The following is an 18,010-nucleotide window of genomic DNA, read 5'->3' as shown; positions in this document are numbered from 1 at the left end:
TTCCCCTGGCCAAGCACGACCACCCCTCCAGCCCAGAGAAGGGAAGGCTGCAGTTCCTCTGCTGGGAGTCCGCATCTTCGAGCTCAGGTTCCCAACAGAAATTGCACTGGTGCCTCCTCGTGGAGGTCCCCAGGGCCCTGGCTCGGCAGGTAACTTGGTAATTCATCTGCGTCCTCCGAGCTCCAGCCAGAAATATTTCAAAGGTGGTACATTAGCATCAAAGTTCATTTCCAGCCTTCCATCCTTAAGATAAGCGAGTCCCTGTCTGGGGTTTATTCTCTGCCCTTCATTTCCCTGTAGCTGACTGGAGGACTTGCTGACTGACTAAAGTATGCCACGTTACTGTTCCCTGACCCCCTCTAGCCAACCACCCCTCTCTCCTGGGCACGTGTCCCCTGGGGGAGCCCGGCCTCTTGCTCTCTGATGATGCCCACTAGGCTTTAGGCCCTCGGTGTTTGGGCGTTGTAACCAAGCGGGCCTCTTCCTCCGGACCGTTCCTCCTTGCCCGCATCCAAACATGCAGTTCTTCTTGCTTTCCTCTGGTGGATCCCTCTTCACTTCCTCCAAACCTTCTCCCACCCTCCCACCGCCACCAAGGGATTAAAAAAAAAAAAAAAAGACAGGTACAATAGGAAGGGTCCTAAGAGTATGTTGGCTTTGCTTTGTCTTGATATATGCAACACATGGTCCAGGCAAATGGAGAGAACGGCCTCGTCACGACTGCCTTCGCGGGTCTGGGAGCCGCAAGCGGGGCCGGGTGCCAGGCCTTCACACACGGCCCAAGACCTTCAGTGCCCAAGTCCCCCTGGTCGCTGGGAAAGAGGCTGCAGAGCACACAGCAACCTCTGCCCCACCAGCTGTGCCTCTCGGGCCTCCAAGCGCCCCTCCCCCGGGGGGAAGCGGGGTCTCCCTGTGGCTGCTGGGGAATTGGGAGTGGTCCGTCTCTCAGGGTGGACAGAAATGCGGAATTTACCAGAGCGGATCAGACGTAGTGCTATCGTTGGATTTCCAGATTTCTCCGGCCACAGCCTCATCACTTCCTTTTGCCTCTAGGGTGAGTGGAACTTAATTACTGAATACACGGCCACAGTCAAACACAGGACAGGGTGAGCGCGGGGACATGGCCACAGTCAAACACAGGACAGGGTGAGCACGGGGAAGGCTGCGCAGGCAGCACTGAGGCAAGGCTGAACCACCGTCCTGACGCCTGTCCTCCTCCACCCCGGCTCTGCGCTGTGCCGAGCGGAGAGACGTCTACCCCCGCAGCATCCCCCACCCCTGATTCCACCGTCCTTCAGACCCTTGCCACCCCACGGCCCTGAGTGGGCATTGCCCCTGGGTCCTAGGGTGACGGCAGGGGAGGGGGAGATGCCACAGCACCCCTGCCCTGGAGGAAGGTAACCAGGGGTTCGCTGGCCCGTGGTGGCCCTCGGCTGCAGGACAGTATGTCTTTCTGAGAGAGGTCTCTCCTAGCACAGCACATTTCCCCGTGGTCCTTCAAGAAAGCTGCCCACAGGACATGACAGAGAAAGAAGGCACCAACCTAAGCCAACGTTCTTGCTGGTTCAATCCAGGGAAGCACTAGAGACGCAGTGTGGTCAGATCGACCACACATATGAAAAAACTGAACAGAACAAAATAACACGCGAGGGGAGCTAGAGGTTGGAGCCCTGAGCGAGCAGGGCGGTTGGGTGTGACGCTGATGCTGCCCTGCCTCACGGGCCCTACATCGGTCCCTCCAGGCACCTGTCTGCTTTCTAGGTTAACACGTCCCAACAGCGCGGCCAGACTTAGCCAAACAGGTGTGCCCCATTCCAGCCAGGTTCCCGCTTCTTCAGAGAGGGAACCTTCTCTCATATTCCGCTGGGGAGGGAGCGGGCCTTCTCTGCGTAAAACTGAGTATCAGCCAGTCCACACCCCCAAAACTAGACTCTGCTCAAGTGTTGGGAAGAAAAAGATGAAACCCAGTGTACCAGCAGATCCTGAGCTGTGACGCCAGTGCTGGAGGAACACAGGAGCCTCCAAACCCACCTGTCTCTTTTAGGACATACTTTCCCTCAGGCCTTGGGCTCAGCAACGAGAGACAGGAAAGTTCTGGCTAGTCATCCATCCCCACGAGCTGCCCAGCCTACCCCTGGCAGATACACAACAGCCCCAGGAAAGGAGGGCGCGGCAGAGTCTTCCCCAGTCCTCACCGTTCCTCATTCCAAACATCTTGTAAGTCCCAGGGGCACTGGAAGAGCTTGTCCTCAGCCAAACACAACTTCCTGTTTCTAAGAAAGGGAAGAAAAAAATAGTTGAAAGGGTTTTTGGACACAGGAGACTTTGAGTTTCTGTAAACGCAAATGAATCAGACACATGTGGAATAAATTCCTCCGGAAGTAAGAAAAGAGGCTGTGAGTTCCTCTTGCTGGACCAGAACGTGGGAAAAGGTTAGCTGAGACGGGAGGTGCATCAGAGGCTGAAAGGACAGAGGAAAGCGGTGTGAATGTTGGATCAGAGAGAGGGTCTCGGCGATGACGAGGCTCAGTGCAGACCTCCCAAGGCCACATCCCAAACTTGCTCATTACTCAGAACTTCTCCACCTCTGAGGTCATAGATTTAAACATCCTGCTCCCCAGCCACAAGTTCTCATCCTTCCAGACCTCTCACTGCTCCCCTTGCACTTATTCTAGGGAACTTCAGGTCCTTGACTGCCCGCACATACGTATGTCCCCCTTTCTCTGTCCTCTGTCTGTCTTTCTTCTCTCCTCGTGCTGCTTAGAGTCTGCTGCGTTCCAGCATGAACTTGCCAACTCGATCTTGCCAACATTCCCAACTTCCCTGCCCCACCTGGTGCCCCACAGCGAGCCCACCCAGCCCCCACCGCCCTCTGCCTCAGGCTCATCACCACTATGCTGACAACCAGGCCCCGGCTCCGAGCCCACGGGAGCCACTGTGAAGTCAGCACTTCCAGTGGAAACTCTGACCGGCAGCCTGAGCAGGCTTCCCTAGTCAGCTCTATGGCTGCTGCTCTGCAAAATCGTCCTCCGCTTTCTCCGCTCTCCTCTCAAACTCATGATCCTGCCACGAGAGGAAGACCTTGCCTCCTCCTCCTCCAAAGCAGAGCCCAACACTGCCTCTCCCGGGACAGAAGGAGAGAGGGGACACCGTCTCACTGCTGGCTGGTCCAGTTACAGACACAAATCCAGAGGAACACCAGATTCTGATTCTACCTTATTTTAGATTCAGGAGGCAGAATTCAACCGCTGTCAAGCCCATAGGAGAGTGGAGATTCAGATGATGATTTCTCGACCTTTAATCTCCCAGGTCCGCCAGGGCACAGCACATAGGCTTGGGGCATCCAGGACCCCCCGTGGCTCAGCTTCCTGCCCCGTCATCCTCAGCTACCCAGAGTAATGCCTTTCCTTGGGCTTGCTCCCTGCCATGATTTCTCAGCCTTTCCACTGTGTCTGCTTTCACTGCTGGGTGGAGCTGGACCCTCAGATCTCGGGGTAGAGGGAGGGAAGGTGGAGAAGTCTGCATGGGGACAGAACCAAGGACAGCCGACTTTCTGCCACGCCAACCTCGGCTTCCTGCTCGGCTGTCCCTGGTGGGTTGTGATGCTGAAAGAATGTCCCCCTCCTCTCCAGCTTGAGATATGTTACCAAAGACCCCTTCAGTTTTTCTAGCCTCCAAATGTACTAGATCTCAGAAAAGGGATGGGAATTTAAAAAAAAAAAAAAAAAAAAAAAACCCTGCCCCACAAGAGAATAAAGGTCGTCACACAAGAAGGCTGTTTCTTGCCACGGACCCTAAGGTCTCACCTGTATAGCTAGCCTTTTAAAATCCAACCTCTTTTCCTGTTTCTGTTACGTGTTAAGGAATTTCCCTCCCATCAGAATCAGTCCCTTCTAGATTCCACCTTTCAAGGTCCTCGGCGTCTATATATTCTTTCTCTCCCCAAAATGTCCCTCTTCCTTTTCCTCCTCTCCCGATTTCAACAAACTCCTCCTTCTTCATAAAGTCCCAGGTTCACGGTCACTTCGTCAAAGAAGCCCTCGGGTTAGGTTAAACACCCCCACGGTGTTGTGCACTTTGCTTTTCAGACACTCAGCACACAGGCAGTTCCCTCCTGTCTTCACTGTGGGACCACACACTCTGCGAGGCCCTGTCCACACCTGTGTCCCCCTGCACCACTCAAGTCTGGCCTGGAGCCTGTCATACAGCAGGCACTTAACAAATGAGAAAAAAAAAGGACCAAGTTTTTTTCCAGTCTTACAACCAATATATTTACACCTCCTCACATCCCTCTCTGCTCCTTCCATCCTCCTCACCCCTTAACAAGCCAGCTCTCTCCAACTGCCCACGGGACAGCCTTGCCAAGGCCATCAATGACCTTGTACTAAGTCCTGCAGACCTTCCTTTCTCTGGCCTCCTTTGCAGCTCCTGCCTCCGGTCACCCCTAACTTGCAGAGATCCTCAGGGCTCTCCTCACTCTTCCTGGGTGGTCTCATGTGTGCCCGTGATTACAGATATCTTCTGCTTGCTGATCACTCCCAAACTTAAGCCCTGAGGCTATGTCAGGGGTCCCCAACACCACCCCATCATTCAGAGATGTGCTCAAACTCACGAGACTCAGTGTGCACCATGCTCATGGCTGAGATTTATGACAGAGACACAGCAAGGATGCCAAGTGGAATGAATCATAAGGGACAGAGACACGGACGGGTCCAGAGGCACCCACGTGAGGCTTCTGTGTGCTCTCCCTCCCCAGGGGCCGCACAGAGCTCACTCGTCCCCCAGCGATGAAAACACAGAGCTCAGGACCTTACTTGGGAGCTGGTCATGTAGGCACCGTATGCCGAGCACATACCCAACATTCCAGACTCCCAGAAGGAAAATAGGTGTTCAGCATAAATCATACTGTCTGCACAAACATTCTAGGCACAGAAAACCAGCCTTATCAGTTAACCGGTGATGGGGACACTCTGAGAGCCAAGTTCCCAGACGCCAGCCAAGGGCCAGCCTTGCAATCAGGCCTTTCTAAGGACGGCAGCCTCAGGCCAGCTCTGTTGACTCCCTTCTGCACAGGCTGGATCTGTCTCCTGAGCCATGGGCCCTTCTGTTTCCAGCTCCCCCACCCCCATGCTCGGTGTCCTCGACTCCCCCTCTCCCAGTTGCTGGGCCTGTTACCTGTCTTCTGCTGCCCTCCCCCCACCCATCCTGCCCACTGGCCCTCACATGCACCCACTTCTCTCTAATTCCCCCGGCTCAGGACCCCACACACCCCAGGACAGCATCGACGGCCCTCGGACGTCTCTCCCTCCCATCTGAGTTTTACATTATTCAGAGTTATCTTTTAACACGAAAGTTGGATCACATCACTTCTCCACTTAAACCCTCTAATGGCTCCCCATTGCACTGAGAACGTAAATCTAAACCCCTTAACAAGACCTGCAAGTCTTCTTAGACCCGTCCCCAGGAGCAGGTCCTTCTCCCCCTCTGGTGACGCTGTGTCTTGTCAGTTTCTCTCCAGCCCTTTCTCCTCCCAGCTTTTCACGTGCCCTCCCTGAGCCTGCGACGCTCCTCCCTCTGCCCACGCCTTCTCTCTCCGCCCATCCTTCAGGTCTCAGGTTGAATGTCACGTCCTTGGAAGTCTTCCTCCGTCTTCCCTCGTCTGGGTGAGGCCCCGTTATTCACCCCCATGTCAGTAACTGTACATACATCCGTGTTGATGGCTCATTCCATGCCTCCCTCCCCTCCCCACCAGACCATTAGCTCCATGAGAGCAAGGATTCTGTGCTCACCCAGGCTGCCGGAGCCAAAGCCCTGCCATCCGCGTGGCTGTGTGCTTGGCTCCGTCAGGTCAGGCTGCCACAACAAAGTACCACACACTAGGGGCTTAAACAACAGAAAGCTGATGCTCGTGGTTCTGGAGGCTGGAAGCCCAAGGCCAGGGTGCAGTCGCGCAGTTCCCGGTGAGAACCCACTGCCTGGCTGGCAGACGGCCACCTTCTCGCTGAGTCCTCATGCAGCCTTTCCGTGGTGTGTGTGCTTGGAGAGCGAGCGAGAACTCCCTGGAAGTCCCGCCGTAACCTCCACTGCCTGTAGGATAATCCTCGAGACCTTAGCTCAGCATCTGAGCCTGCGGTAGCCCGGCCCTGCCTCTCGGTCCAGTGTCTCTCTCAGTGGGGCCCCCAGCAAGGCTCCCCCTCCTCTGAGGAGCTGAGGGAGAGAAAACACATCCTGGGGGAGAAAGGAGTCCCACTGTGAGCTGGAGGGAGGCGGCTGGGACCAGCACAGGGCTGCACTCGGCACTGGTGTCTGCAGTCACTCAGTCCCTCGCCACCCTGGGCAGCTCTGGCCGGCTGCCGGCCCAGCACAGCATGGCCACATGGGCACCAGAACAGCCTTGGCCTCACATGTGCGCGCCCTCCCCAAGTTCTGTGAGCGGTTAATGGGTGAGCGTGGCCCGCGGCAGATCCACCACACATTCTGCTCCTCTCTTCTCCTCCCCACTGGGGAGCCCACCCCGACCTCCACGTCACGCGTGTTTCCGGCCCTGGCCCCTCTCCCAACCCTCTCGTCCTGCTCCCTGGACAACCGACGCTGCCCTTGGCTTGCTGAACGATCCAAGGGGATCCCTGTGGATAAACTGGTCCATCGTTCCTTTTGTCTGAATAGCCTCAATCTATCTATTGATGGAAATGAAATTTGAGAATGAACTTCCTAGAACTTCAGCCTCTGCCATATTCCAAATGGAAAGCTGACTTAAATGCCACATACACAGCAAAAGGGTTAGCGTATGGATGAGGAAAGCAGTAGACTGGGGGTTAGGTGATCTGGCTTTAAGTTCTGTGTCTGTCATTTATCAGCTAAGTTGAGCAAACCAGGCAGTCCCTCTGAGCCTCACTTCCTTCATCTAGAAAATGTCCTGCCAACCTCAAATAACTTGTGTGAGAATTAAGTGAAAGAATGTTATGTGAGAGTGCTTTGCACATTATCACATGCTACAGAAACGTAGGAAATCCAACACCCTAAGTCTCAGGAGAGTGGGGGCATCACTTGCTGGAACGGTATTTTGGTTACAACCAGATTTCTGGGCTGGAGGAGGCTGGAGGCCAGGAAAGAGAAAGAAAAGCATAAAATTACCTAATTTAGTGAACATCAGAATTGGTAGCGTAAGTTCTCTGCATGATGGCAAGTTAGGAGGGACAGAAGAGCAAACCCGGACGTGTCTGACTCAGTGGTCTGGGGCTTCACATCCAGCTCCCGGCTGGACGGTGGACCACACTCCTCGCCCCTCAGAGTGCTGAGCCTTGGGAAATAAACACAAGATCCGAGGATCAAAATATCCACTTTATTTTTTTACAATAGCAAAAAATTGGAAACTACCAAATGCCCATCCATATGGGACTAGTTAAATAAATTATGGAAATTCATTCAACGATATACTTTGCAGCCATTTAGAAGGTGAAAAAAAAAAGACATTGAACTATATATGTATATATATATGTATATATATATACATATATGGTATGCTACCAATTATGGGGAAATGTATGATTTATTTGCTAATGTATGTTTAAAACATATCTGGAAGGACACACGAGACGCTGTCAACACTGGTCGCCTGCAGAGAGGGACTAAGAAGCTGGGGGCAGGAGTGTGGGACGGTACATATGCCCTTTTGTGCCTTTGAATTTTAAACTGTGTGACTGTGAGACCACCTTGTGTGCACGTGTGTGTGTGTGTGTGTGTGCATGTGTCCATACCAGCTTTACTGGACTGGACCAGTGTCTTGAAGCTGAAGCCAATGGACTCTCTCCTTCTTGAGACTTAGGTCTCCACCCTAATTTCAGACCCCATGAGCCGCACATGCAGAAATCAAATCCAGACAGCAACACGCAGGACAAGAGCACAGCACACATGCCGTCCGGCCCTGGGAAACACAGCCAAGGGCTGTGGACAGCAGTGCCTTTTTCCTAGTCTCAGCAGTGGGAAGAGAGGGACCGGACGTGTCTCCAACCAGATGGCCTTTCTCTGCTGTGTCAGCTCAAAGAGTGGGATGACAAGCATCCTCCCTAATGGTACAAGAAGAGTCAGCATCAGGTGGAGGAAGAAAAGATGGGTCCCACGTGGGACACGGGTGGGGCTAGGGAGGCGGGCGCCAAGAAGGAAGCTGACGAAAGTCTGCGAAGCTAAATTAAGGGATTAATTTAACTGAAAAAAATTAAGTGGTGTCACAGTGTCATGGGTCACATCCTCCGTGAGGGCCAGGAACACAAGTATTTTATATCGCACCCATTAGTGAGACGGAAGAGTAGAGGGGCACAGTTAGCGAGGATGCCGACGGGATGGGAGCGCGGCTCCATCTGGTTCTCACGTAGCCCCTCCCTTTCCTGGTCCCTCACTATCCCTCCCTGAGTTCCCGCTCCTCACACGTAGAGAAATCTCTTGGTTCGGTGTGCCAGCGTTCTGTTTTACGTTTGGTTTTGCTCAGCCACCGCGTCTGCTTAGCCCATTTCTGCTTGCGAGCTAAAGCGCCAAGAAACTACGCGAGAAGAGCAGAGCCTGGGCAGGGGCAGAACTGCAGGAGACTCTGCCACCAAGTCTCCCGCGCCACGACTGCCAGGAGAGCCCTGCAAATGGAATCGATCTGAATGTGGCTGATGAGAAACACGTGAACGAATGGGGCCAGCACAAACAGAAACCGCTGAGTTTCCCACCGCAGGAGCCTGGAGCGGCTTCCCCAAAGTTTCTGCTCATACGCGTTTGCCTTTCCGTCATGAGGAGGACACATGCCTCTTCCCGAAAACGGCCCCAGATCGTGCTGATTAACCCTGAGCTCACAAGGCCCACACCCCCCAAGTCCCCTCAGCGCTCTGCGCTCCCGGCTGCCCGTGGCCGTCTGCCCCGGCTCCTCTGTTTGGTGCCTCTTTACAGGAGGCAGGTGGGAGGCAGATTTTGCTCACAGGATGGTGCCTCCTCTTCCCTGGAATTTGAAAAGATTAATAAACCTCAGCCACTGACTAGGTGTGACCCCATCACCCCCGAATATAAGACCAAGATGTCTCCCAGACGTAATCGAGGAATCTGGGGCATTCTCCTGCAGTGTCCGCAGAGAAGTCTACCTGACTGTTTGAGTCAGCGTCATCACTCAGTGTAACATGTCTCAGAGGACTATCCGCCTAGAGCTAAGAACAAAGGAGTCAGAAGGTAAGACCTGGACAGAGGTTGTCTAGCAAATCCTGCGGAAGAGAGCACCCTGCTTTTAACTAATACCTGCTCCCAGAGCCTAGCGCGCTGTGCTTCAGGTGGACAATCAGAACACTCCCAAGAGACGGCAGCCTCAGGTGGCTGCTGTTTTGGCAGTGACCAGTTTCCTCTTCCTGATTCCATTTTCACCATGCAGCCTCTTCCATCCTGAGAGCAGCTGGCCGGCTCCAGGGGCCCTAACACATAGTGGCCGTTAGCTCCCCTGACACAGCACTTTATCAGCCAGGCACTGCGAGTTCAGCCGGCATGATTTGGGGCAAATGCCACATGGGGATCTGGCGTCTGCGGAGCTTTGGTCTGGACCTGGGATGGAGGGCGACTGGCGTGTCGGGATTCAATATTTAGGAATCATCCAGCCACCAGTCCAGAAGCAACGAAAGCACTGGTCAGAGAGTGGTCCTGCTTGCTACTCTCTCTGAAGGATGACTTAGCTATGTGTTACTCTGAGCATAAACATTACGCGGACCTTGATCCAGGAATTTAAACAGTGTCACCTACTGTAAACGCCAGCAAATGCCTTCTTGCTGAAGTCTGCTTTCAGGATGGGTTAGGGTTTCTCCTTTCCAAAAGTACTTCGGGGCATTGGATTTTAAACGCACAATCAGATCTGCATTTCTTCTCTCATTTGCACGGCTCAGCCTTCCAAGCATCAGTACCAGCTTGTAAGGTTGAGGGAGCCCTCTGCTGATGGCCTGGGTGTAGCTTCACAGCACACAGCAAGGAAAAGACCTTTTGAATCTGGAAACTGTAATCTGTCTCTAGACCTAGAGCAGACTTATACTGTGAAAAGCTAGGCTCTAGAAATATCATTAATTTCCTCAAAGTATCCACACTGTTTCCAATTTTATTCTTTCAGAAAGCAGAAGGAAAAAAAGGTCGGCCGGGAAGGGAGTTCCCATCCTATGCGTCCGATATGCACTGAGAGGACTACACACCTCTGTGCATAGGTGCACACGCGCGCGCACTCTCCCGGACCCTCTTCTCTCTCTCTACAGCTGCGGTGCCCCGATCCACTCCAGGACAGCTCTGCTGTGTGTGTGTCCTGCAGTAAACGAGTGGGAACTGCCTGGGTATAGACAGAATCTCAGAATCATGGGACTGGATTTAGGAACATTTACCCTTTGTGGCGTGTCCAGATGAAGGCCACAGCTTGAAAGAGGAATTCTTCCCGGCAGCTGTGGCCTTGATAGTGGAGGTTAACAGCTTAACACCAAGGTGCAGTGCCCAATTCTGAAGTCTGAAAATTAATGGTGATCAGGGCGGGCTGCCTGCCAAGGCCTGCAGTGTGAATCCCAAGAGAAGCACCTTCTATTCTGAGACCGCGCTCAGTCCATGGCACGCTGTCCTGTGCTTGGATGCGTGTCCCGCCTTTTTGTCTGCATGCTTCTTTCTCTAGCATTTTTAATCCTAACCTTTCTGGAGGTTTCAACCCGTGGACAGGAATGACAATTTACTCTCTGACCCATCTAACTCACCGAAAAGAATAGTCCTGAGGTAACACGGGTCATATACCTGACCCGGATGTCACAGGAAGAACCCACGATATGACTTCCCTTGCCAAAAGCATCAAAGGAAAGGGAGAGGAAATGACAAACAGGATATCAAACCTGGATGAAAGGAAACAAAAGAACAAGGTCCTTTTCCTTGAGACAGCTCCCCAGAAAGAAAGGGTAAAAGTGGAATCTCATGCCGCACAACACAGCCGACACTGCCCATAACTACAAGCAGAGGAGCCGTCTCTGGAAAGTCAGAAGATCAAAAGATCTTCAGTGCTCAGAATTCTTCAGTGACTCCCCGGTGCCTTTATGTTTCCTGCCATAATCCCTACTTGACCCAACACGTGTACACGCACCTCACTCTCACTTCGGCAGTTGGATCACTTTTATCTCGTGTCTTCCTGACCCTAATGCTTCCTTCCCCATTTGTCAGGGGCCTGCCCATCCTTCAAGAGTGAGCTCAAGTGTCCCACCCTTCAGGAAGGCTTCTCCAGCCCTCCCAGACAGAGGAAACCTCTCTCTCCCCCGTGTTCCCAAAGGGTTGTGGGTCTGGCCTCCTCCCTCCCCTACCGTTATAGTGCCTACGTACCATCCGATGGCTCAGTCCCCCTGCGGTTTACAAAGTGAGATCAAGCCACATACTCATTCCTGCATCTTGTCTCAAGTTCCCACCTCCACCAGGTCACTCCATGCCCACCGCTCCCCATCCTCATTCCTCCTGCCAAGGGACTCTCATAGTGTCTTCCACATAGGAGATTCTCAACGCACTGCTTGTCCCATTAAATTCAGTTAATAATTATGAAGATTAGAAGAATACAGTTCATTCCAAAGGCAGAAGAAAAGCAGGACCACGGTAAAAGGCAAGTGAGATACTACTTCGGAGCCTAAGTAACAAGAACTCTCACTTGTCAGTTCCCAGATGGCTCATCTTGAAGTTGCTCGAGACTCTTAACTTCTCCAGTTTAGGGACCCTGCCTTCTACACATGACCACAGAGCGCTGAGAACAATTTTTGTGCAACTGTGAATTAGGAACCACTCTTCACCCACCTTGCTCAGGACACCTTACTGCCATCTGCTAGACATTTGTCATAAAAACTATTCAAATATGCTATGAGCAGGGGACAAGTGCTGAACCCGGAGTTGTGCCATGAACATCCCTAAGTAACCTTAGACATGAGAAGTTGCGCATATCCAATCAGTGTCCGTCCATTAAGGTGGTCATCACAATGGCACATGGACTTTGGAGTCTGACAGACCTGAGTTCAAATCCAGATTAACCATTTTAACCTTTAATTTCCAGGTCTCTAAAACAGAGCTAATAAAATCCCTCTTCACCAGGTCACTTTTGAGACTACATGACATTTTGAATATCAAGTACTTAATGACAGACAGCAAATGCTCAAGAAGTGGAAGCCATTCTTAGCACAGTAATGCTTCTATAATTTAATATGTTTCTGAAAGTTCACTTTTGGAATTACCTTCAAAGCCCTTTTATAAGCTACATGCAAATATCATGGGGGTTTTTTCCCTAATTTTTTCGTATTCCTTATTTTGTGCCAAAATATTACCATATTTGAGTCTCCATTTCATCGATCAGATTTAGCTACAAATTATATTTAGAAGTTCACAAAAGTCCAATCTCCTGTTTAAAGAGAAGTCTCACAATCACTGGCTATATATTTCAGTACTTACGGAATTCCACAGGCACTGTTCAAAACACCAACGTTGTATGTGAAGGACTTACATGCGACACAAACATCCCAGACGAATTCTCCACAGTATCTAGCAGCAGGTTAGACCGCTATTCCTAGCTTAACTCCAATCATCAAGCACGTATTGAATAAGAACGTGAAGGCTGCTGAGAGATGAGTTTTAACAATCAGGCCTTCTGAGTGCATAGCATAGAACCCCAAGAAACCTAAAACTGTGGAGGCAACCCTGCCTGGAAGTTGAGTCAAGCTGACGTTCTAGATGGCTCCAGGGCACTTCAGTGGAGGACAGTCTCTGAGCTCCCTTCTGGACCTGAGGACAACGTTAACCATTACCTCATATTCCAATTTTCCACCGCTTAGGCAGAGAATGTCCTCGAAAGGTCGCTGGAGGCACTCACAGACACTGCCAAAGCCCTGCTTTTTCCAGAGAGGATTATTATTCATTCAGTCAACAAGCACTTCCTGGCCCCTCTCTATGTAGCACTTAACACAGGAGCTACAAGGCAGGTAACGCATGACCCCTGACCTCATGAGGCTTCCATTCTAGAGGAGACTAGAATCTAGAATTCCAGTGTGAAGTAGGCCAATTCCAATCGGTATATAAGATTACAAAGAATCTATCACAAGTAACAGAATGACTCATCGAGTAGACAGAAGAAACGGTGCGTGCGAGGGAGAGAAAGACACCTGTGGACAGGAGTAGTCATGGGGGCCCTGGAGTGAAACTCAGCCCTGCTGGATAGAAAGTTTTCCACAGGCAGAGAGAAGGGAACTATTTACTCTAGGGGTGGGGACCACTACAATGATGGCACAGGGGCATAAGTAGCCTTGAAAACAGGAAGTAGCCCGATACTCTTAAACAGAAGCCCAGTGAGGATGCAGTGGATACAGGAGGGAAAGGTAGTTTGTTGACCAGAATGTAAAGAATCTGAAAGGCAGGAATTCTCACCTAACCTACAGAGTCTGAGATGTGACCCTGCCCTGAGGTACACTGTGGAAAGCTGGGCCGGGGACACGGAAGTGCTGAACTTTCAACGGGCCCTTCTGAGGTGAGCTCAATAGTCAAAGATTCACAGGCGAGTGAGTCTAAATTTTCTGCCTTAAAAAAAAAAAAAAAACTGGGAGGATTAGCTGTACGTTTTAGTCTTCCATGTTCACCCAGGCCCCCTGAGGGTCACCGGTCACGGGCAGCTGAAGCAGGAAAAGCCAGAGAAACTCAGAGCTGCTGGCGGCTGCAAAGACATTGTTCCTGGCAAGGAAATCTGCCCCCTCTATGCCTGGGATAAAGCAGTGGGATTAGGTGGTTTGCTGGGCCCCACGGCATGGTCCGTGGGGCTGTCAGCAGCCTTTCATCAAAACATGACGTTGTAGCACGCAGCGGTGGCTGGTTTATGTTCTGGATGTGAAATGCGGGCTTACGTGTCCCTCTATTTATACGTGCGCCCAGGCTTGCTGGATGACTGCCATTCCATTCAAGGGAGGTAAAATAAAACCCTCTCATGTAGCACGCTGAGACATATACCACGCATTCCTGGAAGCAGCAGGCAAGAAAGGGTTTGACCTCCAACCACAAAAAGGAATCCAGTAGAGAAACCACACAGTGACCACAAAGAGAAATCCATCCTCAGAGTGTGGAAAGCTGGTGCTGGTAAAAGCAGTAGGTGGGATTTTGCACAAACCACACCAGTTTTGAAGGACAGGAAGGCAGGCTGAAGGGCACTGGGGGTACCACCTGTCCCATTTCCATCAGTTTCACTGTCAAACTCCTGTCATGTTGAAATCCTTGCATCGGGAGACCATGCGGTTACACAGACTTCACTCCCTGATGCCTCAGGCATATCCTACAACAGAGACTAACCCAGTTTCAACCCAAAGGAAAGCAGATTGCAGAAGTCAACACCGTTGGTTGTGTGCGAAATGGTTCCTAGACATACAACCAGTAGGCGGCGTCCCCGGACAAAATCCACTACTTGGTGGACTTTCAGTTCCAAACACCAGCCTCCCATGCCTCTCAAATTCTCCACTCCTGAGCATTTATAGACCTACCCATATTTTATTGGCCACCTCCTTCCTAATGCTCTCCCTGGTTCCTAGGACTGCCTCTTCTAAACTTGTGCTAATCTCACGGCACTTCTCAAGTATCTCGTTTTTTAGCTAATTATTTACATACACATCTTTTTCCCTGACTAGTTTGTAAACTCCCCTGGGCGAGATATAATCTGCCTTATCCCCTACATCACCTTAAACACCAGAGATATTCAATAAACTCTTACTGAAAATATATACCAACATATTTTGTGTAGTTGGGAAACTACAAATCACCTAGAAAAAAAAAAAAAAACGGAAACCGTCGAAGATTTCTGAGTGGGAGACCAGTTAGGAGACAACCGCCACAGTTCAAGGGACAGCTCGCGAGCACGTGAACCGGGTGGGGAGGGGCGGTGGAGGCACGAGGCCCCCATACATGTTGCTGACTCCGTCACTGACTTGTAGAGCCAAGTGGCTGGCGTAAGGAAAGCACAAACACCCTCGCAAGGTGAAGGTCACAGTGCTAGTAGTGTCACTATTTGTCCAAACTCTGACTTCCTCTGAACAGATCGCTGGGTATTAAAGCCAGCACTATTCGAGTAAAAAAGCAGAGGGACAGTCAGGTTTGGGGGAGTGACCACCAACGTTGAGGGTAAGAAGCAAACATAAGGACCCTTCCCTCCAGCCCCGACACCTCTGCCCCTTCCTTCCATCCCCACAATCATGCCAGCCAGTCCTCTCGTCTCCTTTGCTCTCTGACCCCGTGAGTTAAATGCTCACTAACTGTCCCTTGAGCTGTGGCCGTTGTCTTCTAGTTGGTCATTCACTCAAATATCTTTAACCATTTTCAACTTTTTTCCTAGGTGATTATAGTTTCCCCAGCATATCCCATAAGCTCCCTCCCCCAGATCTCTGCTCAGGCCTTTGCTGGGCCTGTGGAATAGTCTCCCCCATGTCTGCCTATCCAAATTTTATTTATGCTTCAAAACTCAGTTTAACCACTTCATCCTTCTGAGTCTTCCCTGAAATCTCTTCCTGGAAGCAATTTCTCTTTTTCTGAACTCTCAGAGCACTTAGCACCTTTCTTACTATATTTAGCACACTCTGTGTTACAGTTTTCCATGCGTGTCTTTGCTCTCCAATTAAAATGGAAATTCCTGAGGACATAAACTTTTATCTTATCTCCCACAGTATCGTGCATTGTTAATTTCATATAATATGTCCTCAAAGAATATTTGTTCAGTGAAGGAATGTATGAATGAATGAGGATATAAAGCAATATAAATAACTGAATGAATGGGGTGGATTGTCAGTATTTCCCAGATTTAAGGAAAAGGAAAGTCACTCCAGATATTTATCAGGTTGAATCTCTTACCTTTACTGTATTAGCTATTATTAATAATCAGCTATTATTAGCCTCATTTTACAGACAAAGCAACTAAGGCTTATGTAGACTAAATGCCTTATGGAAATCACACTGCCCAATGCAGTGCTCTTTATTCTGTACCTTCTGGTCAATACTAGTCTCTATTTAATATCTGGCACATATATCATGGGATTATCTTCAAGAAGACCAGAAAAGATACCCTGGTTCTTTTTATTTCCTTCTCATTCACCCCTTTTTAGTCCTATGCCTTCATAGAGGGAACAGATGAACACTTACTTATAATAGGAAGATGTCCTACTCATTATAAACAAGGCAGACATGATCTAAATTGATCCAAAAATCAAAAGACTTCTAAGATCAAAAGTAATTCCCAGATTAGAGTCTATGGACATGATAAGGAGGGAACTTTTATCAAAGGAAACAGCCTAATTGGGCAGAAGATGAGAAATCAATCAACCACAGGTGCCTCCGTCAGCAGGCAGGGCCAGGAAGATAGCTGTCTGCAAGTGTTCCCGGCTCCCTGGCCGCAACACCACCACGAACTTGTTGGTAGACGGCTCCCTGGACTTGGTTCAGAGCCCACGAATGAAATTCTCAGGGCAAGCTTAGTCTTCTGGCTGCTGGCAAACAGCCACAGAACATTCCAACACCCTGGGTTCCACCGGGAAGCAGGCATCAAACCAGAAGGGGGAGTACCAGCTTCGAGGGACAAAGGGAACCTGGCTTGGGAGAGGCCCCAGGCTCCAAGAAGCATGAAGACGACTAAAGAGGCTGACTGTGCTAGAGCAGGAAAAGTTAAGTCGCGCCCGAGCATCTCTGGCAAACGTTTTCACAGTTTGGTTTGTGAACAGCAGTTCCTGATAGAAGCTCAGAAAGACGATAGTAACTATTAATGCCCTTTGGGCTGAGGCCTGCAACTCTTTTGACAGTCTTTCCGCATGTTAGACAAAGGTGTGCAGAAAATCAGAAAAATGTACAGGCTGGTGGGGGTAGAGGTGCAGCCTGGAATCAGAAGGTAGTTCTCACCTGGCCTTTCTAAGAGATAAAATGCTAAAATGTCTTGTGCCTCTATTTCCCCAACTGCAAAGTGGGTTTTCCTGGACTGGGACTGCCGTGCTTGTATGTAAAATACCAAATCCACACTCTGAGCGTTGGCCAAATGTCTTCAAGCCACTTCAGCCTGGAATGAGAACCCCGACAGTCATTTCAAGGCTCAGTTCTCACAGGGAGTAAGAGCCTTCCTCTCCCGACTCGTCCAGTATCAGCCGGACACCGCGCCATTCCCCTGGCCAGGGACCCCGCTGGTGCCCCACTCTGGGCTGAGGGGCCACGCGGCTGGAAGCACTGGAGTGGCGCTCTGCCACTCCTCGCCAGGGGGCGGGAACCTGCTCTGCTCAGATTGTATCCGGTCTCTTCTTAGACTCCCACGTCGTATCTGACGGGCTCCTGTAGTTCCTTAAGGTTCCTTGAAGGGCTGGGGTAAAAGGCCTTTCACCATGTTTACACTATTCTAAAGTGTCCTTATCTTGATGTTGAGGACATTTTTAAACATAATCACCATGCCTTCATCACACTTATCAAAAATAACTAATTCCTTAATGTCCTCTCCTCCCAATCCCTATGCATATTTCCTTGGTTTTCCCAGTCCTTTTATCGTCCATTTGTTTGAATTGGGATCCAAACAAGGGCCGCACGATGCATGTGGCTGTTAGCTGTTCTCAGTCTATTTTATCCGATAATAACTCACCCTCCCTTTTTCTCTAACACCCTTTTTGTTATAGCATAACGCGTATTTGTTGGAGAATCTGGGTCATTTCTTTTACAGGATGTCCCACCTTTTGGATTTAGCCAGTTGTATCTTTGTCATTTAAGTAGTTCTTCTACCTTTCATATTTCCAATAAACTAACAGCAGTTTTAACGACTTGATTAAAATCAAGTTCAATGTTTTCAGCAAGAAACATTGTAAGAGATACTTCCTGTTGCATCACCTCACAGAATGTTTGTGTTGTCCCACTTTTACAGAGGCTAAGACTGATCACAGGGTGTAGGTGGCATCAGCCTGGCCCTTCCTTTATAATGTTTCCCGCTGACACTTCAGCAAATAGTTTTAGCCTCATTAATGAA

General features: G+C 50.4%; 1 long non-coding RNA gene across 3 annotated transcripts in view; it reads right to left on the bottom strand.

Annotated features, from left to right (window-relative positions):
* LOC123617664 (uncharacterized) overlaps positions 1 to 18,010 on the bottom strand; it is a 60,764-nt gene that overhangs the window by 6,500 nt on the left and 36,254 nt on the right. For all 3 annotated transcript variants that reach the window (XR_012503889.1, XR_012503888.1, XR_012503887.1), the window contains exon 4: positions 2,196 to 2,273. This is a non-coding gene — a long non-coding RNA (uncharacterized LOC123617664). The remainder of the gene's footprint in view (positions 1 to 2,195; positions 2,274 to 18,010) is intronic.

Source organism: Camelus bactrianus, chromosome 33 (assembly GCF_048773025.1).
Source record: "Camelus bactrianus isolate YW-2024 breed Bactrian camel chromosome 33, ASM4877302v1, whole genome shotgun sequence".
In the NCBI taxonomy this organism is placed as follows: domain Eukaryota; kingdom Metazoa; phylum Chordata; class Mammalia; order Artiodactyla; family Camelidae; genus Camelus; species Camelus bactrianus.
This window is presented reverse-complemented; position numbering and strand designations above follow the sequence as displayed.